General features: G+C 42.6%; 1 long non-coding RNA gene and 1 pseudogene across 1 annotated transcript in view; one reads left to right on the plus strand and one right to left on the minus strand.

The window, feature by feature from the left end:
* Nucleotides 1–21,799, minus strand: part of LOC501003 (similar to PGC7) — a 65,564-nt gene that overhangs the window by 1,620 nt on the left and 42,145 nt on the right. Inside the window, exons 23-28 of the long non-coding RNA NR_175005.1 lie at nt 21,209–21,322; nt 20,125–20,163; nt 19,995–20,033; nt 19,862–19,903; nt 19,695–19,775; nt 4,368–4,442 (exon numbers count right to left, since the gene is read on the minus strand). This is a non-coding gene — a long non-coding RNA (similar to PGC7). The remainder of the gene's footprint in view (nt 1–4,367; nt 4,443–19,694; nt 19,776–19,861; nt 19,904–19,994; nt 20,034–20,124; nt 20,164–21,208; nt 21,323–21,799) is intronic.
* LOC134480183 (sodium/potassium-transporting ATPase subunit beta-3-like) lies at nt 3,889–9,206 on the plus strand (annotated as a pseudogene).

Below are 21,799 nucleotides of genomic sequence, written 5' to 3' on the forward strand. Positions count from 1 at the left end.
GCTAGTTAGTTATTTAGTGAGACACTGTTGCAAAACGAGAAGAAGAAAAGGACGGCCAGGGCCAGAACACTGTATCATTGAAAGGAAAAGGAAAACACAATCCTCAGGGCACCATTCCCACGCCTACAAGTGCCAAGATACAGAGAAATGCACATTCCAGTGACAATCCTGTGTGGGAAGGAGGTTGGAGCTCTGTCAGATCCTAAGCAGAGGTGAACAGTGATGCTTCTCCAGGATTGGAAAGACTACAGGCAGGAAGTAAGCTGAGAGCGAGGCTGCGGCTGTGGCTGTGGGCTGTGATGAGGACACAGTGGGAGGCCGCGGTACCAACAGCCAGCACGTAGCCGGTTATTTGGGGCTAAGGCTAAGAATCAGGGGAACATGGAAGAGAAAAGCTCAGATGGAGAAAAGGTCCAGGAAGAAGCCTACACAAGACAGAAGGTATATGTACATGAAGTGGGCACCCACGAAAGATTTTACAAAGTTTTAATGACAACAAAGATGCTTGATGCTTACAAAGTCGAGAGGGCGAGGGGAGCCATGATGTCTTGGGAAACTGTACCCTTGCCCAGTTTAAGATCATAGAGTCACTCAGCCCTTCCACCTTTTATCCATCCACACAGCCCACACGCTGGTCACCCATAACTTCATAAATCTTTCTAGTGGCTACAGGGACGCCCCATGCTTACCAAGCTGCTGGCAAACACAATCATACCACTTCAGGCTCAGTGTGTCAAGGAAGGTGTTTAGCAGCATGGCGACAGCTTCACTATGTGTGTCGTGTAGTATGTGGGGTGCATTTCTGAAGCTCATTTCTCCAGCAGGGTGGTAGACAAGCTCCACACGGTGCTTGAGCCGAAACTGGTACCCAGTGGTTGTCGGCAGTCTTGTAAAGTGGTGTTCTTGTTATCAGGTGGATGAGAACGCATGTTTATGTGGAAGAGGCTCTGTGCGCATGCGCCACTGCACCTGGGGCAGCAGCCTGTCGGGTAGCCCCACATGCTGGCAGTCCTGATATACAAACCATCCTACAACCCGACTGTCTCAAGCTATCTGCAGTTTCTCTGTTGACAGCAAGTCACAGAGGGATGTGAGCGACTCATTACCCAATAGTTCTCAACACAAGAACGTCCCATCATGGGGACTGAGGGGCTTTGAGAGAGGAAGGTGAAGGTGACATTTGATATTTTAAAATGCTGGTGCCACCTCCAGGGTCCTGGGGAAAACAGAACAGTCACTTTTTATGTTTTGGGTTGTGAGCCTAGCCTTTAATCCCTTCAGCCCAGAACAGTCATTTCTTGATATTCTTGTCATCCTCCCATGCACTTTGTGGAGGTCTAACAGGAACTGCCTTCATCTCAAATGAATCTGGAAACAGAAATGAATGTAGTCAAGAGACAGAGATGAGTTTTTTGACCAAGTTTTTGTCACAGTTCCCTGGGAAGATCAAGGTGACCACTGAGGTGCCTTCTTCCCTGCTATCCCCATGTTTGGGGGAAGTTTCTGCTGGCTTTGATTCTTTCTCTGTATCTATTCTCACACTGGGAATAACACTTCTCAGGGCATTGCACGCCTCCCCCTTGGTGCAGTTCTCCTGCTTGAACAGCTAGCTGGTCATCAGTAACCTTCAGATCGGCTCCCCAGTAAAAGGAGCAACTGAGGTGACATACAAAGTCTCAAATGACTGTCTCCCTGGGAATGTTCCTATGAAATACTCTGCTCTGTCTTCTGACTGTTGGGCTCAAGATTGTGAAAGCAGCTTTGCAAGGGAGTTCAAGTAGGGCCATGATTCATGAGGCACAAGGTACTGTGACAGAGAGATAGTGGGTAAGTGAAGAACTATTCATAAAACACTCAGCTCTGTGGCTGGGGAGACATGGGGTCACGTGGGTAATGAGACACAAAGCCAGGAGCAAGGTAGCAGCTGAAATAGATCCCAAAGTCTCCTTGGACTGCCAGGAAGAGAACCCAGTGCCAACATAGCCTAGAAAAGCAGAAGGAAGAGGGGCTTCTGAGATAATCAGAGAAAGGGTAATTGCAGAATGTGGCCAAGGAGGTAGGCTTTGGGGGCTAGGCAGGACACACAGCACAGACTCAGTGCATGACAAGGAGAGATTGTGGTCATTACAATTTAGGTTGAGCAAAGGCTGCTGCAAAGGCTCCTGGGAAGGCAAGGGAAGAAAGAATACTTAGCTGACAAACTAGTGCCTACAGAACTGAAGAAACACCTCAGAATTCTCTCAAGTGGAACACACAGAAGCTCCACAGACATCATGGGACAACCAGAGGTCTCAGGCAGCCATGACAACTTGATAGAAGAAGATGGGGATAGGAAGGTGAGGTTTGGACATGTGTGAGTCTATGGCTCCAGAGTTTCAAGGAGAGGTGGTGGCCAAGTGTCCGTGTGTTTTAGCTCTATTAAATACTTGCCCTAGCTGTGAAGAGGACTCCACAGCCCTCTTCATCTTATGGACTCAAGAAAGAATATTTGAAAAACAAGCCAAGTGGGACTCAAAGGCCATATCCCTCCTCACTTCACTAGGTCTGAGACTCCCAAATGGTCCTCTAACCCCCTTGCCAGGCACTCCTACAAGTCCCTCAAGTGTGCAGAGCACCCTCCCAGATGGCACAGTGAGCAAAGGCAAGAGTACTCTGTTCTTCTCCAGGTGTGTCCTATAAAGAGGGACTAAAAGGACCAAAGGGACATAAAGAAACCTGCACGCGGTACTACACATATGGACAGAGCAGAATGAGGTCTGCTTGCCTGTGCTGATGGTTCAGTCTGTAAGATAAAAGTCTCCAGGTTTGTGCCAAGTGCCCGTGAGAGAGTTGTGTCCCACCTGTCCCTCTGTCACAGGTCAGTTTCCCAAAGTCAAACTATTATGGACCCAATCGACTAGAGCTTTATTAAGCACAACAAAGGAAACAGGAGGAAGCAGGTATGCTGGCAGAGATCATGTTTAAATGCAGGGCAAACAGCAGACACAGCAGAACCCACAGAGAGCACTGCTCACTGCTATGCCTTGAAAAGGGAAAAGCTCACACACCTCCACGTGTCTCACCACCTTCTCTGCTTCCTCAGCCTCTGAAGCACAAGGGGTGACCTGGCTGCTCCTGGGCACTCTCACTTTACCCCACAGGGATGCTTGGACTTTACCTTATTCTCTTCCTGCCTCTTTAGGGCAGTTACATCCCAACGTCCTAGAACTTCTATATTGGAAAAGAACAGAGACTGGCTCCCTCATGCCTGCCTGTGAAGTCATGCTGGTTCCCACAAGATTAACATCAGTTTTCCTCTGTCTTGGACCATCAAAATACCAACATAAAACAATTTAAAAATATAGTCTGCAGCTCAACAGTTTAGGCCTGAGTTGAGCTTGTCAGGTACTTCACAAACACCTATAATCTCAACTCCTGTGGATCCATCGCCCAGTTCTGACCTCTCTGGTACAACACACATCTGGCGTGCACTCACACACTCATATACACCATAAAAAACAATGGAAATGTCAAAGATGTACTCAACTATTTTTCACGCCGTGTTGTGTGCACAACTTTGGGTTCCCTATGATGAGTTGGGGTTTTGGCCATTCTCCCTAAAGTCGCTACCCTTGAGCTCCAGGCTTCATTCACAGAGTTCAAACTCATGGAACCTCTGATAATGCTGATGGCTGGCATTATAAACTGCAGCCTATCGTGTAAATCGGCATGAAATCTTAAGGCTGAACTCAAATCCTCACAAGCAACATGACTCCTCTGAGCTATCTTGCTGGTGGTAAAAGGGACATTGGAGGCCTGGTGACCCCTGAGCTTACACAGACACTGGAGCTCCTACATCTGATGTCTATATCAGATATACAAAATGATTTGTAAGACTTCAGATTTTTTTTACATGTTTATTGTTTTTCTCTGGCGACAAAATAGATCCTATGTATGACTCTCCACAAAAGAAAACACACAGTCAATAACTACATTTTTCGTAAATGCAAATACAGGGAGACCCGAAAGCAAACAAGTTTGGCTATTTAGATGATAGCAAAACTACTTTAAAAATTTGGGCAGATGACACAAGCATTACTGTCCCCCTGGGTTACACTAGCTTCTTTGTCAAAGGATGATGAACAGAGTATTAAATGAGGAGCTGAATCCTTGTGTTTATACAACAGCATATGTGATATGAAATGGTCATTCTCTCTAAGCATCTAAACTCGGTGCTTTGCCTGGCCGACACCACTGCGGCACTGTCTCTGTGCATCTGAAAGTCTATTGAGCTGGCCTTCTGACTCCCTTTGCTACCCTGAGAGAAGGCACGACCTCACCACTCCCGGCCCCTTCCCAATGAATCCGATGAGGAGTGCATCACTTACCATACACCGCTCCTGTGCTTTTCACGTTTATGAACAAGTCATCCTGTTTGCCACTTAAGTCTTCAAAAGTACTGTCTGGAATAAAGTCAGCACAGAAAGTAACATACAAAGTATTGTCTCTAGTAGATGAAGCCACGCTGCTTCATGAAAGGACCACCGCAACTATCCTTTGATTCATATCATTCAATAAGAGTTAAAATACTTTTTTATTTTAAATCCCGTGGTTAAAGTTCTACTGGTGGCTAGATAATGAACACTTCATAAGTATTGCAAGATGTCATACTTTTAATCTTTAGGATGCAAAATAACCTATGACTGTTCTAAAAAAATACCTCTAATTAATTATAGAAATTATTCTGGATCAGGAAAATACTGAAATAAGTGTTATAGGTAAAGGACAGATTTCTAGCACTTCTTCAGACCATTTTAAACTAAAGAAACAGACACTATTTCTAAAAATCAGTCACACCTCTTTTCTCCTCTATTGTGCCAACCTCACTGTTTTTAATTGCTTTTCTTTTACCAATACACTTATTACTGTGCATGTACATGAAGTCTATGTTAGAGCACATGTCACGGCACATGTGTGGGAGTCACAAGACAACTTGGAGGAGACGGTTCTCTCCTTTCCCCTCTATGTAGGTTCCAGGAATCAAGGTCATCAGGTCACAGTTACAAAAGGCAAGCACATTTACCAATGGCGCCATCTCACAGACCAAACAGACAATTTCAATCTTGACAGAGTGCACATTGTTCTAGAAAAGGGAGTGTACTAAGAAGCACAAGATGTAATGACGCTGAAGTATTCACTCTTTGCTGTACAGTGATAGCTTCTTGGGTGGAGACACTAGAATTTCCCTTTACAATGGCACCAATTGTATTGGCTGTGTAAAGCATCTGTCCTGGTTCAGAAGAGCAAATTGATATGAAAGTGGGGGAGAATGATGATTTGGTCCCTGCTGAACACTGAGGTTTGCTAACACAGTTCCACATGAGAACTCACAGAACAGTGGGGCACTACGTAAGCACTGGAGCACTACTCTGAGTGGTTATCTACATCTGTGCCAGGGTGTGTAGCTCACACAGCCTCAGAACTTCTAGCTGTCTTCACATATCACTAAGGTATCTTCCCATTCATAAACGGCTTTAGGGCAGGGATGAGGAATGATCTGGTTCTCACGGGCTGTGGGCTTCCTGAGTGGTGAGCCTCTATACTCCATATCAGAATTGGTTCTTCTATGTGCTGTTCACATCACCACAATGATGAAAATCAGGGTTCTTGTAGCAATCCCTACCTGAGCTTTGTTACCTCAAACTCTACCTTACCATAGACTTCTATAGGAGTCAGAGATCCACAAGTGTACATAGACTACAGAACCTCTTATGTGGTGGTTAATGAGCTCAGTGCCTAAAGATTCTGCTAAAACACAGAATCTTGAACTATACGTGGGACTTCCACCTTGGCCCTTTTGCAAAACTAAGAGCATCACAAACCTGTGTCCATTCATCATCATGACTCCTTGATTCCACACAGGGGATATGCATAAGTAAAGAAGACATATTAGAGTGCTGCTGCGCAGAGACTTAGTGAACACAAGGCATGTGATATAAATGCTGAGGAAGGTTAGTTATTGGCAAACTGTTGTCCCCAGACCACACAACTTAGGTTCATAGAAATGTAACCCCACCCCCCAGACAACATATTCTCAAATAGTTGTTCTTCTGGAACATAATCATGATTGTTATGAAAGTGTTCATTCTCATTTCACATGGACTTGGGTTGGATAGTTATTAAAAAAAAAAAAAACCTTAAAAACAGTCCCTAGGCCCCCTGCACACAGGGACCCAAAAGCAGTAGGGACAGGCACTTCTGGTTGCTGCCCTCATGGAGAGCTGAAAGCCAGCCCCAAGGAGCGACTTCAGGCCCGAGACCAGAGGTAAGACCAACTTTTCTGCTTCAAGTGACCTGCCTGGTGGACTCAGGACACACAAAGGCAAAATTCCTCTGGGACCAGACACTTCCAGTTTCTAGCTGGCGCTCGAATCTCGCTGATCCCAGTCCACAGCTCCCTGCTCCCAAACTCCATGGGACAGAGAGCTGATCCCCCAGAAGTGTGGGCAATCCTGAGAATGCAGGGCAGGAGAGACCACCACTTCTGCCTACCTTTGCCCACATCCCTGGCCCAAGAGGAAAGTGTATAGTGCCTCTGGACACAGAAAGATAGGAGCAGTCAAGCTGCTGGAGCCCTGTGGTCCAGACTGTGCCCGGATCTGAACTGAACCAAACAGCTCCCTGCACCCAAATCCCATGGGAGGGAGAGCTAGACCATCAGAGGAGCAGACACTCCTGGGAAACAAGAAGAGACTACTCTCTGCCCACATTTCTGACTCTAGAGGAAAACGCCTAGCGCCATCTGGGCCCCCTGCTCACAGGGAACTAGGAGAAGTAGGGGCAGGCCCATCTGGTTCCTGCCCACAGGGACAGCTGAAAGCCAGTGGACAGAAATGACTACAATCCTGAGAGCAGAACACTCTGTTCCCATAACTGGCTGAAAGAAAACAGGAAAACAAGTTTACAGCACTCCTGACACAAAAGCCTGTAGGATGGTCAGTCCACTGTCAGAAACAGCAAGACAAGGTAACAACAGAGACAATCTGATGGCAAGAGGCAAGCGCAAGAACCCAAGTGACAGAAACTAAGACTACAAGACTATCAGAGCCCAATTCTCCCACCAAAGCAAGCACTGAATATCCAAACATACCAGAAAAGCAAGATTTAGATTTTATCATGATGATGGAGGACTTTAAGAAGGTCATAAATAACTCCCTTAAGGAAATACAGGACAACACAAGTAAACAAGTAGAAGCCCTTAAAGAGGAAACACAAAAATCCCTTAAAGAACTACTGGAAAAAACAACAAAACAGGAGAAGGAAATGAACAAAACCATCCAGGAATTAAATATGGAAATAAAATCAATAAGGAAAGCACAAAGGGAGACAACTCTGGAGATAGAAAACCTAGGGAAGCAGCTGCAGTACGCGCCAGCAGCTTGGAGATTGATTGGCTGCGGCGGGCGGAGACGTCAGGCTCCCGGGGCCCAAGCGGCCGCCCGGCGCTGCGCGGCGCAGTCGGCTCTAGTGGTCTCCTAACGGAGAGTTGTTCCCGGCCGGCCATGCAGTCCTCCGTCACTGGGCTGCGCTGCCGCCGTCGCCAGGACGCGCCGCGGAGCCCCTCGTCGCCTCTAGCCCCGCGGCCTCCGTTCACCTCAACTTCCACTCGCCCATCATGACGTCACTGGGCTGCGCTGCCGCCGTCGCCAGGACGCGCCGCGGAGCCCCTCGTCGCCTCTAGCCCCGCGGCCTCCGTTCACCTCAACTTCCACTCGCCCATCATGACGAAGACTGAGAAGAAATCCTTCCACCGGAGCCTGGCCGAGTGGAAGCTGTTCATCTACAACCCGACCAGCTGAGAGTTTCTGGGGCGCACCTCCAAGAGCTGGGGTCTCATCTTGCTCTGCTACCTAGTTTTTTCTGTATTTTTTTTTCGGAGCTGGGGATGGAACCCAGGGCCTTGCTCTTGCTAGGCAAGCGCTCTACCACTGAGCTAAATCCCCAACCCCCTACCTAGTTTTTTATGGGTTCTTGGCTGCACTCTTCATATTCACCATGTGGGCCATGCTCCAGACTATGAATGACGAGGTTTCGAAGTACCGAGACCAGATTCCTAGTCCAGGACTTATGGTTTTCCCCAAACCACCGACTGCCTTGGATTATACATACAGCATGTCTGACCCACATACTTATAAAAAGTTTGTTGAAGACGTGAAGAATTTCCTAAAGCCATATTCTGTGGAAGAACAGAAGAATCTCACAGATTGCCCTGGTGGGACACTTTTTCATCAGGAGGGTCCAGATTATAGTGCGTGTCAGTTTCCGGTTTCCTTGCTTCAAGAATGTAGTGGTGTGAATGATTCTAATTTTGGCTACTCCAAAGGACAACCTTGTGTTCTTGTGAAGATGAACAGAATAATCGAGTTCGTCCCTGATGGAGCTCCATATATTACGTGTATTACAAAGGAAGAAAACATAGCAAATATAGTAACGTATCCTGATGATGGACTTATAGACTTAAAGTATTTTCCATATTATGGGAAAAAAACGGCACGTTGGATATCGACAGCCCCTAGTTGCCGTCCAGGTCATATTTGGGACCGATGCTACCAAGAAAGAAGTAACAATTGAGTGCCAAATTGATGGAACCAGGAACCTAAAAAACAAGAATGAATGTGACAAGTTCTTGGGACGAGTTTCATTTAAAGTCATAGCACATGCCTAGGAGTAGGCTGTCTGCACAGAGTAAATGTTGTGTTGTCTCCATTCTGTATCAGCTGGACCTGCCATTCTAGGATATGAGGCCACCTGGGAGGAGGAAGTGGTATGGGACACACTTGGGTGACATCATAACATGCTTCCAGATCATAGTGTTCAGTGTCCTCTGAAGTAACTGCCTGCTGCCTCTGCTGCCCATGAACACATGTACGGTCGCCAGACAGGGACCAGTGAGCTCCCAATCCCAAACATGCAGAGTGGGAGTCTCGTCGTCTTCTGTGTGTAATTCCCAAATGTCTAAAGCTTCATGTGCTGTGCTATGTAAATATTTTATGGATTTAACACTGGTAACTGTCATATTTTGATACCAAGAAAGTTTTAGGGATAAAATGGTACCTTGCCAACATCAAGTGACTTTAGCTGAAGAAATGTGTGAGAAGTTCTGTATGTGATGAAGGAGAAAGGGAAATAAAGTGGATCTGAAAGTTCTAAAAAAAGAAAAAAGAAAACCTAGGGAAGATCTGGAGTCAGAAATGCAAACATCACCATAGAATAGAGAGATAGAAGAGAGAATATAAGGAGCAGAAGATTCCATAGAAATCATCGACCCAACAGTCAAAGATAATGTAAAACAGAAAAAGCTACTGACCCAAAACATACAGAAATCCAGGACACAATGAGGAGATCAAACCTAAGGATAATAGGTATAGAAGAGATTGAACACTCCCAAATCAAAGGACCAGTAAATATCTTCAACAAAATCATAGAAGAAAACTTCCCTAACCTAAAGAAAGAGATGACCATAAATATACAAGAAGCCTACAGAACTCCAAATAGATTGAAACAGAAAAGAAACTCCTCCCGTCACATAATAGTCAAAAACACAAAATGCACAAAACAAAGAAAGAATATTAAAAGCAGTATGGGAAAAGGGTCAAGTAACATATAAAGGCAGATCTATCAAAATTATACCAGATTTCTCACCAGAGATTCTGGACAAAAGTCATACAGAAACTAAGAGAACACAAATGACAACCCAGGTTACTGTATCCTGCAAAACTGTGAATTAACATAGATGGAGAAACCAAGATATTCCATGACAAAACCAAATTTACACAATATCTTTCTACAAATTCAGCCCTACAAAGGATAATAAATGGTAAAGCCCAACAAAAGAAGGCAAGCTACACCCTAGAAAAAGCAATAAACTAATCTTTTTGCAACAAAACAAAGAGAAGAGAAGCGTAAAACATAATGTCACCCCCGAATACGAAGAAAACAAGAAGCAACAATCACTATTACATAATATCTCTCAACATCAATGGACTCAATTCCCCAATAAAAAGACACATATTAACAAACTGGATACATAATGAGGACCCAGCATTTTGCTGCCTACAGGAAACACACCTCAGAGACAAAGACAGACACTACATCAGAGTAAAAGGCTGGAAAACAACTTTCCAAGCAAATGGTCTGCAGAAGCAAGCTGGAGTAGCCATTCTAATATGGAAAAAAATCGATTTTCAACCAAAAGTCATCAAAAAAGATAAGGAAGGACACTTCATATTCATCAAAGGAAAAATCCACTAAGATGAACTCTCAATCCTAAATATCTATGCCCCAAATACAAGGGTACCTACATACATAAAAGAAACCTTACTAAAGCTCAAAACACACATTGCACCTCACACAATAATAGTAGGAGATTTCAACACACCACTCTCATCAATGGACAGATCATGGATACAGAAATTAAACAGAGACATAGACAGACTAAGAGAAGTCATGAACCAAATGGACTTAACAGATATTTATAGAACATTCTATCCTAAAACAAAAATATATACCTTCTTCTCACCACCTCATGGTACTTTCTCCAAAATTGAGAGAAAATATAATTGGTCACAAAACAGGCCTCAACGGACACAGAAAGAAATAATCCCATACGTCCTATCAGACCACCATGGGATAAAGCTGGTCTTCAATAACAAACAATAAGGAAAGGACGCCCACATATACATGGAAGTTGAACAATGCTCTACTCAATGATAACCTAGTCAAGGAAGAAATAAAGAAAGAAATTAAAGTCTTCTTACAATTTAATGAAAATGAAGGTACAACATACCCAAACTTATGGGACACAATGAAAGCTGTGCTAAGAGGAAAACTCATAGCTCTGAGTGCCTGCAGAAAGAAACAGGAGAGAGCATATATCAACAGCTTGACAGCACACCTAAAAGCTCTAGAACAAAAAGAAGCAAACATACCCAGGAGTAGTAGAAGGCAGGAAATAATCAAACTCAGAGCTGAAATCAACCAAGTAGAAACAAAAAGGACTATACAAAGAATCAACAGAACCAAAAGCTGGTTCTTTGAAAAAATCAACAAGATAGATAAACCCTTAGCCAGACTAACCACAGGGCACAGAGTGTGTGTCCAAATTAACATCAGAAATGAAAAGGGAGGCACTTCCAGTTTTTAGCGGGAGTCCCAAACCTGCAGATCCCTGCCCACAGCAGCTCCCTGCTCCCAAACCCCGTGGGAGAGAGACCTCACCGCCTAGACAGGTGGGCACTCCTGAGACTGCAGAGCAGAAGAGACCACCAACACTGCCCACCCCTGCCCACATCCCTGGCCCACTGTATACGGCCTCTGGGTTCCCGTAGAGGAGGGGCCAGGAGCAGCAGGTCCGCTGCGTCTGAGACACCACTGGAACCTGAAGGGACCAACCGAATAAACAGTTCTCTGCACCCAAATACCGTGGGAGGGAGAGCTAAACCTTCAGAGAGGCAGACACGCCTGGGAAACCAGAAGAGACTGCACTCTGCACACATTACTGATTCCAGAGGAAAACACCAAATGCCATCTGGAACCCTGGTGCACGGAAGCTCCCGGAAAGGGCGGCACAGATTTTCCTGGTTGCTACCCCCACGGAGAGCTCATAAGCAACACCCCACGAGCAAACTTGAGCCTCAGGACCACAGGTAAGACAAACCTTCCTACTCCAAGCGACCTGCCTAGTAAACTCAGGACACAGGCCCACAGGAACAGCTGAAGACCTGTAGATAGGAAAAACTACACGCCCGAAAGCAGAACACTCTGTCCCCATAACTGGCTGAAAAAAAAACAGGAAAACAGGTCTACAGCACTCCTGATGCACAGGCTTATAGGACAGTCTAGCCACTGTCAGAAAAAGCAGAACAAAGTAACACTAGAGATAATCTGATGGCGAGAGGCAAACGTAGGAATCCAAGCAACAGAAACCAAGAATACATGGCATCATCGGAGACCAATTCTCCCACCAAAGCAAACACTGAATATCCAAACACACCAGAAAAGCAAGATCTAGTTTCAAAATCATATTTGATCATGATGCTGGAGGACTTCAAGAAAGATGTGAAGAACTCCCTTAGAGAAACACAGGAAAACATAAATAAACAAGTAGAAGCCTACAGAGAGGAATCACAAAAATCCCTGAAAGAATTCCAGGAAAACACAATCAAACAATTGAAGGAATTAAAAATGGAAATAGAAGCAATCAAGAAAGAACACATGGAAACAACCCTGGATATAGAAAACCAAAAGAAGAGACACAGAGCCGTAGATACGAGCTTCACCAACACAATACAAGAGATAGAAGAGAGAATCGCAGGAGCAGAAGATTCCACAGAAATCATCGACCCAACTGTCAAAGATAATGTAAAGCGGAAAAAGCTACTGGTCCAAAACATACAGGAAATCCAGGACTCAATGAGGAGATCAAACCTAAGGATAATAGGTATAGAAGAGAGTGAAGACTCCCAGCTCAAAGAACCTGTAAATATCATCAACAAAATCATAGAAGAAAACTTCCTTAACCTAAAGAAAGAGATACCCATAAACATACAAGAAGCCTACAGAACTCCAAATAGATTGGACCAGAAAAGAAACTCCTCCCGTCACATAATAGTCAAAACAACAAATGCACAAAATAAAGAATATTAAAAGCAGTAAGGGAAAAAGGTCAAGAAACATATAAAGGCAGACCTATCAGAATCACACCAGACTTTTTGCCAGAGACTATGAAAGCCAGAAGATCCTGGACAGATGTCATACAGACCCTAAGAGAACACAAATGCCAGCCAGGTTACTGTATCCTGCAAAACTCTCAATTAACATAGATGGAGAAACCAAGATATTCCATGACAAAACCAAATTTACACAATATCTTTCTACAAATCCAGCACTACAAAGGATAATAAATGGTAAAGCCCAACATAAGGAGGCAAGCTACACCCTAGAAGAAGCAAGAAACTAATCTTTTTGCAACAAAACAAAGAGAAGAGAAGCACACAAACATAACCCCATATCCAAATATGAATATAACAGGAAGCAATAATCACTATTCCTTAATATCTCTCAACATCAATGGACTCAATTCCCCAATAAAAAGACATAGATTAACAAACTGGATATGCAATGAGGACCCTGCATTCTGCTGCCTACAGGAAATTTGTCTCTGAGGTGTGTTTCAGAGACAAAGACAGACACTACCTCAGAGTGAAAGGCTGGAAAACAACTTTCCAAGCAAATGGTCAGAAGAAGCAAGCTGGAGTAGCCATTCTAATATCAAATAAAATCAATTTTCAACTAAAAGTCATCAAAAAAGATAAGGAAGGACACTTCATATTCATCAAAGGAAAAATCCACCAAGATGAACTCTCAATCCTAAATATCTATGCCCCAAATACAAGGGCACCTCCATACATAAAAGAAGCCTTACTAAAGCTAAAAACACACATTGCACCTCACACAATAATAGTGGGAGATTTCAACACCCCACTCTCATCAATGGACAGATCATGGAAACAGAAATTAAACAGAGACGTAGACAGACTAAGACCAGTCATGAGCCAAATGGACTTAACAGATATTTATAGAACATTCTATCCTAAAGCAAAAGGATATACCTTCTTCTCAGCTCCTCATGGTACTTTCTCCAAAATTGACCAAATAATTGGTCAAAAAACGGGCCTCAACAGGTACAGAAAGATAGAAATAATCCCATGCGGGCTATCAGACCACCATGGCCTAAACCTGGTCTTCAATAACAATAAGGGAAGAATGCCCACATATACGTGGAAATTGAACAATGCTCTACTCAATGATAACCTAGTCAAGGAAGAAATAAAGAAAGAAATTAAAGACTTTTTAGAATTTAATGAAAATGAAGGTACAGCATACCCAAACTTATGAGACACAATGAAAGCTGTGCTAAGAGGAAAACTCATAGCTCTGAGTGCCTGCAGAAAGAAACAGGAGAGAGCATATGTCACCAGCTTGACAGCACACCTAAAAGCTCTAGAACAAAAAGAAGCAAATACACCCAGGAGGAGTAGAAGGCAGGAAATAATCAAACTCAGAGCTGAAATCAACCAAGTAGAAACAAAAAGGACTATACAAAGAATCAACAGAACCAAAAGCTGGTTCTCTGAGAAAATCAACAAGATAGATAAACCCTTAGCCAGACTAACCAGAGGACACAGAGAGTGTGTCCAAATTAACAAAATCAGAAATGAAAAGGGAGACATAACTACAGATTCAGAGGAAATTAAAAAAATCATTAGATCCTACTACAAAAGCCTATATTCAACAAAACTTGAAAATCTGGAGGAAATGGACAATTTCCTAGACAGATACCAGGTACTGAATATAAATCAGGTACACATAAACCATTTAAACAACCCCATAACTCCTAACGAAATAGAAGCAGTCATTTAAAGTCTCCCAACCAAAAAGAACCCAGGTCCAGATGGGTTCAGTGCAGCATTCTATCAGACCTTCATAGAAGACCTCGTACCAATACTATCCAAACTATTCCACAAAATTGAAACAGATGGAGCACTACCGAATTCCTTCTATGAAGCCACAATTACTCTTATACCTAAACCACACAAAGACCCAACAAAGAAAGAGAACTTCAGACCAATTTCCCTTATGAATATCGATGCAAAGATACTCAATAAAATTCTGGCAAACCGAATCCAAGAGCACATCAAAACAATCATCCACCATGATCAAGTAGGCTTCATCCCAGGCATGCAGGGATGGTTCAAATACGGAAAACCATCAACGTGATCCATTATATAAACAAACTGAAAGAACAAAACCACATGATCATTTCATTAAATGCTGAGAAAGCATTTGACAAAATTCAACACCCCTTCATGATAAAAGTCCTGGAAAGAATAGGAATTCAAGGCCCATACCTAAACATAGTAAAAGCCATATACAGCAAACCAGTTGCTAACATTAAACTAAATGGAGAGAAACTTGAAGCAATCCCACTAAAATCAGGAACTAGACAAAGTTGCCCACTCTCTCCCTACTTATTCAATATAGTTCTTGAAGTTCTAGCCAGAGCAATCAGACAACAAAAGGAGGTCAAGGGGATACAGATCGGAAAAGAAGAAGTCAAAATATCACTTTTTGCAGATGATATGATAGTATATTTAAGTGATCCCAAAAGTTCCACCAGAGAACTGCTAAAGCTGATAGACAACTTCAGCAAAGTGGCTAGGTATAAAATTAACTCAAATAAATCAGTAGCCTTCCTCTACACAAAAGAGAAACAAACTGAGAATGAAATTAGGGAAACGACACCCTTCGTAATAGTTCCGAATAATATAAAATATCTCAGTGTGACTTTAACCAAGCAAGTAAAAGATCTGTACAATAAGAACTTCAAGACTCTGAAGAAAGAAATTGAAGAAGACCTCAGAAGATGGAAAGATCTCCCATGCTCATGGATTGGCAGGATTAATATAGTAAAAATGGCCATTTTACCAAAAGCGATCTACAAATTCAATGCAATCCCCATCAAACTTCCAATTCACTTCTTCATAGAGTTAGAACAATTTGCAAATTTATCTGGAATAACAAAAAACCCAGGATAGCTAAAACTATCCTCAACAAAAGGACCTCCATGGGAATCACTATCCCTGAACTCAACCAGTATTATAGAGCAATAGTGATAAAAAAAAAAAAACTGTATGGTTTTGGTACAGAGACAGGAAGATAGACCAGTGGAATAGAACTGAAGACCCAGAAATGAATCCACACACCTATGGGCACTTGATTTTTGACAAAGGAGCCAAAACCATGCAATGGAAAAAAGATAGCATTTTCAGCAAATGGTGATGGTTCAAGTGGAGGTCAGCATGTAAAAGAATGCAGATCGATCCATTCTTATCACCCTGAACAAAGCTTAAGTCCAAGTGGATCAAGGACCTCCACATCAAACCAGATACACTCAAACTAATAGAAGAAAAAGTGGTGAAGAATCTTGAACACATGGGCACTGGAGAAACACCAATGGCTTATGCTCTAAGATCAAGAATCGACAAATGGAATCTCATAAAGCTAAAAAACTTCTGTAGGGCAAAGGACATAGTCGTTAGGACAGAATCCCTACCAACTGATTGGGAAAAGATCTTTACCAATCTTACAACTGATAGAGGGCTAATATCCAAAATATACAAAGAACTCACAAAGTTAGACTGCAGGGAGACAAATAACCATATTTAAAATGGGGTTCAGAGCTAAACAAAAAATTCACAGCTGAGGAATATCGAATGGCTAAGAAGCACCTAAAGAAATGTTCAACATCTTTAGTCATAAGGGAAATGCAAATCAAAACAACCCTGAGATTTCACCTCACACCAGTGAGAATGGCTAAGATCAAAAACTCAGGTGACAGCAAATGCTGGCGAGGATGTGGAGAAAGAGGAACACTCCGCCATTGTTGGTGGAATTGCAGACTGGTACAACCATTCTGGAAATCAGTCTGGAGGTTCCTCAGAAAATTGGACATTGCGCTACCTGAGGACCCAGCTATACCTCTCCTGGGCATATACCCAAAAGATGCCCCAACATATAACAAAGACACATGCTCCACTATGTTCATAGCAGCCTTATTTATAATAGCCTGAAGCTGGAAAGAACCCAGATGTCCTTCAACAGAGGAATGGATACAGAAAATGTGGTACATCTACACAATGGAATATTACTCAGCTATCAAAAACAATGACTTCATGAAATTTATAGGCAAATGGATGGAACTGGAAAATATCATCCTGAGTGAGGTAACCCAATCACAGAAAAACACACATGGTATGCACTCATTGATAAGTGGATATTAGCCCAAATGCTTGAATTACCCAAGATGCACAGACCACATGAAACTCAAGAAGGATGAGCAAAATGCAAATTCTTCCCTCCTTTAAAATGGGAACAAGAATACCCTTAGGAGGGGATAGGGAGGCAAAGTTTAGAACAGAGACTGAAGGAACGCCCATTCAGAGCCTGCCTCACAGGTGGCCCATACATATACAGCCACCACACTAGATAAGATGGATGAAGCAAAGAAGTGTAGGCCAACAGGAACCGGATGTAGATCTCTCCTGAGAGACACAGTCAGAATATGGCAAATACACAGGCGAATGCCAGCAGCAAACCACTGAACTGAGAACGGGACCCCCATTGAAGGAATCGGAGAAAGGACTGAAAGAACTGAAGGGGCCTGAGACCCCATATGAACAACAATGCCAACCAACCAGAGCTTCCAGGGACTAAGCCACTACCTAAAGAATATACATGGACTGACTCTGGGCTCCAATTGCATAGGTAGCAATGAATAGCCTAACAGGGACACCAGTGGAAGGGGAAAGCCTTGGTCCTGCTGGTGAATGGGATTGTTGGAGGGAGGGTGGTAATGGGGGAAGGATGGGGAGGAGCACACCCATATAGAAGGGGAGGGGCTAGGGCAATTTTGGTCTGGAAACCAGGAAATGGAATAACATTTGAAATATAGATAAGAAACACCCAATTTATGATCTCCTACTGAAGTATACGATTTTCCACAACTCCTCTCTTTCGTCCATGCTTAGGAACCAGGACAGGTATACATTACTTCTTCAAAATTAAAAAAAAATAGAAAATATTATTTCAAAACTGCAGTGTTAAATCCCACATGAATATAACCAAGGTTTAAAGTATAATTACCAATTTTCAGAACTATGAGGAGCAAGTAAACTAAAAATAATGCTGTCTTTTAAACAGACATGAATAAGTGTATTTATCATTTATACATTGTTAATATTATTATTAAGATATTGCTTCCTGAAGATTTGTTTATAACTTCAGCATATGTTTGACATGTCAGTTGCCAAGTGCATTAAGTTGGGAGAACATAAATTACCAGGGTAAACATCTATTATACTTAAAATAATATATTTTAGATTTTAAAAATGGGCAAATAATGAATAGAAGAAAGGTAAAAATGCATTGTTAAATTTTTAATGTATACTAACACATTGGTAAATGAGAACATTTTCAATAAATTATGTTAGATTGTATATCCAAAAAAAAAAAAAAAGAAACACCCAATTTAATAAAGATGAAAAAAAAGTCCCTAAGTTGGCCTGAGAGTGTACTTGGAGTTTATTCCTAATATAAGCCACCATTGTTCTACATAGGTTACAGGAAGACTGGGTACATTGAAATTATATATTAAATATTATATACATTTATATTATATGTTAAAACTTTGGTTACACAGGGAAACCCCACCATCATACATTATTAATGTCTCATAAATATGAGGGCTTCTGTTTAGCCAGCAGCCTGCTCATAGGAAAGTGGCTGTTCTTCAAGGCAAGCTCTGTATCTCCTCAGGTATCAGCACAGGAGATACACAGGGACATAAAGAAGGATGGAAACAATCGTTTTCTGTGTGAGTGTCTAGTAGTTTTACATGACAGTTTCCGCTGTCATTTTCTATGCCATTATATATAAAAAGCACATCCCCACAGAGTTTGTGATACAGATTTCCTCCCTCTGGAGCCCCTACACCATAGGTGGTTTCAGCAAAAGGTGGCACATGGGAAATGTCTAAACTATAGAATACTACAAACTGTCAGGACAGGGACATAGGAGACAATGAGCTTTGGTTTGAGGAACTAAATGATATACAAAAAAGATGACATTGTCTTCTTACTTAGAACATATATTCCTCTGTGGGAAAAACAAGACAAACATGGAATAGACTAGGAACTTTTTGTTTAGATTCCACATTCATGACCTTATGTGGTTAATTCATATGAGGCCATAAACTGAATAGTACGAGTTCTAGTCTGGATGTAAAATGCCCCTCACAGCCTTTGTGTTTAAACATGCACTATGGAGCCAGTGGTGCTGTTTAGGAAGACCTTAGACTCCTTAGAGTTGGAGCCTTCTTGGATGCAGTGAATCATCATGGAGGACCTAAACTGTTAACCCTCCACCTTCTGATTTCAGTTTGTGAATGTGATGTGATCAGCTAGTCCCCTGCCTCTTTCCTGCTACCTTCCATGTCTTCTTTAACATAATTCGATGACTCACTTCAACCAGAAGCCACAGTCAACCCTTCCTCCATTAGATTGTTTCCTGTCAAGTTATTTCATCATGGCCATGAAAAAAATTAAAGCACAGTGATCCAGTCGTAGATTCTGGTCACCGTTTCTGTCCCTTTGGAAGACTCTTGAATCGACTTTCTTCCTCTGCCGTCCAAGCAGAAGGAATAACCTGACTGTTACTAGGCAGTTTGTAGTGTTTGTAGTGGTTTGAGTATGTTTGGCCCAGAAAGTGGCACTATTTGAAGATGTAGCCTTGGAGTAGGTGTGTCACTGTGGGCCTGGGCTTTAAGACCTTCTTCCCAGCTGCCTGGAAGCTAGTCTTTTCCTGTTTGACTTGGGATAAAGATGTAGAACTATCAGCTCCTGCGGCACCATGCCTGCCTGAATGCTGCCATGATACTCTTGCCTTGATGATAATGGACTGAACCTCTGAACCTGTAAGCCAGCCCCAATTAAATGCTGTCCTCATAAGAGTTGCCATAGTCATGGTGCTTGTTCACAGAAGTAAAACCCAAACTAAGACACTGTTCATTGTATCTGACCAGGAATGCCATTACCTACCAGTAACAAATTCATAGCTGTGCAGGCTGTCGTCACTACTCAAGCAATTCTCAGAGTCACTCTTATATATATTGTGGATTTCTGAAAGAAAATCAATGAAGAAATGGATTTGACCAGCAATGACCTACCACTGCCAAGACCATCTCTTTGAAGGCTGTTCCCCTTACCCAACTCATCCTCCAAATCGTCCACATCCAAATCATCAATATCTGGAAGAAAGTCAGGAAAGAGTTGGATATGGCCAGGAATACCATTACCTACCACCACCAAGGTCATCACTTTAGAGGCTTTTCTTCCTACTCATGTCATCCTCAGTGTCTGTTTCAAACATATCACTACCTGGAAGAAAATCAGGGAAGAGTTGGATATGACCAGGAATACCATTACCGACCACCACCAAGGTCATCACTTTAAAGGATGTTCTCCCTACCCAAGTCATCCTCAACGTTGTCTTCAAACATATCAATATCTGGAAGAAAGTCAATGGAGACAGTGAGTGGCTCATACCTTGGTGACTGTACTAGGTAAAGCCACCTTGCTTCACATAAGAACAAACCCAACTTCCTTTGGGTCACATCATTCACTGAGAACAATAGACATTCTACTAATGAGATAAAGTAACACCCCACATATTAAAAATACTGCAAAACACCTTAATTCTTTTGACATAGGAGATACAATCATACTTATAGTTCCTATCAATAGCAAACTAGGAACTTGAGAGACAGCTCTATAGTTAAGAGCACTGTTCTTCCAGAGGACTAGGGTTCGATTCACAGTACCCACATGGTGTTGAAGTTTTGTCTTTTGCTATGTATTATTCTGCTAAATTCTAGCCTCTGAGGCCTAGTTGCCCCCAAGGACAAGAGAATCTGCAAATAGACCCAAGTGACACTATGTGACCTTGCCCTCCAAGGTATCCCTGATTGGTGAATAAAGATGCCTGCAGCCTATAGCTGTAACATATAGCCTATAACTATAGCCTGTAACCATATGGGCAGAATTGAGAGAAGCAGGACTTGGGGTTCCCTGGAATTGGGATCAGGAAAGAACGGTGAGGAGATGGAGAAGAAGGGGGAGAGAGGAGGAAGCCGCTATGGGGGAGGTGAGTCATGAAAACATAGCCATGAGGGCTGGACTATTGGAGTTAAGAGCTGCCCAGATGGAATATGCAAATTATAACTTGGGGTTACAGATAAATAGATTCTAATAGCATAGAGGCTAGATATCTGCAAGCTTTACTGCTGATGAAGGCTTATTATAAATATGAAGACTGTTTCTTTTATCCAGGAAATGAATGTCCAAAGGCTGGGTAGAAGCCCTGTATTGAAATTAAATATTTCTACAATAGTATTGTGGTTCACAATCATGTATTACTCCAATTCCGGGGAATTCCATGCTCTCTTCTTACCTCCATTGGTGCTACACAACATGTGGTGCACCCATATCCATGCAGGCAAAACACATTCAAAGTTAATTGTAAGAACTCAAACATGATTGAATTTTCACAGTACCGTCATGAGTACCACAGGCCTTTTCGGCTGTAAGCACAGTCTTTATTTGAGGTACGCTGCTGTGTTCACCATCCTGGGCCCATCTGAGACCCAGTCTCTTCAGTAGAGCAGAAACTGGAATGCATTCACAACAAAATTGAGGTTAGCTGAACCACATGAAAGGAAGGGTAACCATTGCTCTGTGTTTAAACATTTGATCTCATTACTGACTTGCAAGCACATTTGTTTGATTCCCAGCATCACTTCTGGAGTATCAAGGACATCATTTAACATATGGCATGGTCAGCGTAGATCAGACCTCAATCCATGCGGAGGATGAGATGGACAGAAGAGCATTTGACTGAGTGTGCAGGATGGTCAGCATCCAAATAATGCTAAGAATCATGTGAACACAGTGGAATTTGGGCAACTCCACATTTCTCTGTTCTTGAAACTATGTGACACTTCAACTTCCTAAGGTCTCCCATGAAGCCTAACGAGTCCAAAGGAGTAAATGAATGTCAAGCCCTAAAGGAAATCACTAGCACTGAAAGGGAGCTCGACGGTGTTTGCTAAAGGCCAGAAAATTCAGCCAGAGGTCACTGTTAGATT

Source organism: Rattus norvegicus, chromosome 8, assembly GCF_036323735.1.
Source record: "Rattus norvegicus strain BN/NHsdMcwi chromosome 8, GRCr8, whole genome shotgun sequence".
Lineage (NCBI taxonomy): Eukaryota > Metazoa > Chordata > Mammalia > Rodentia > Muridae > Rattus > Rattus norvegicus.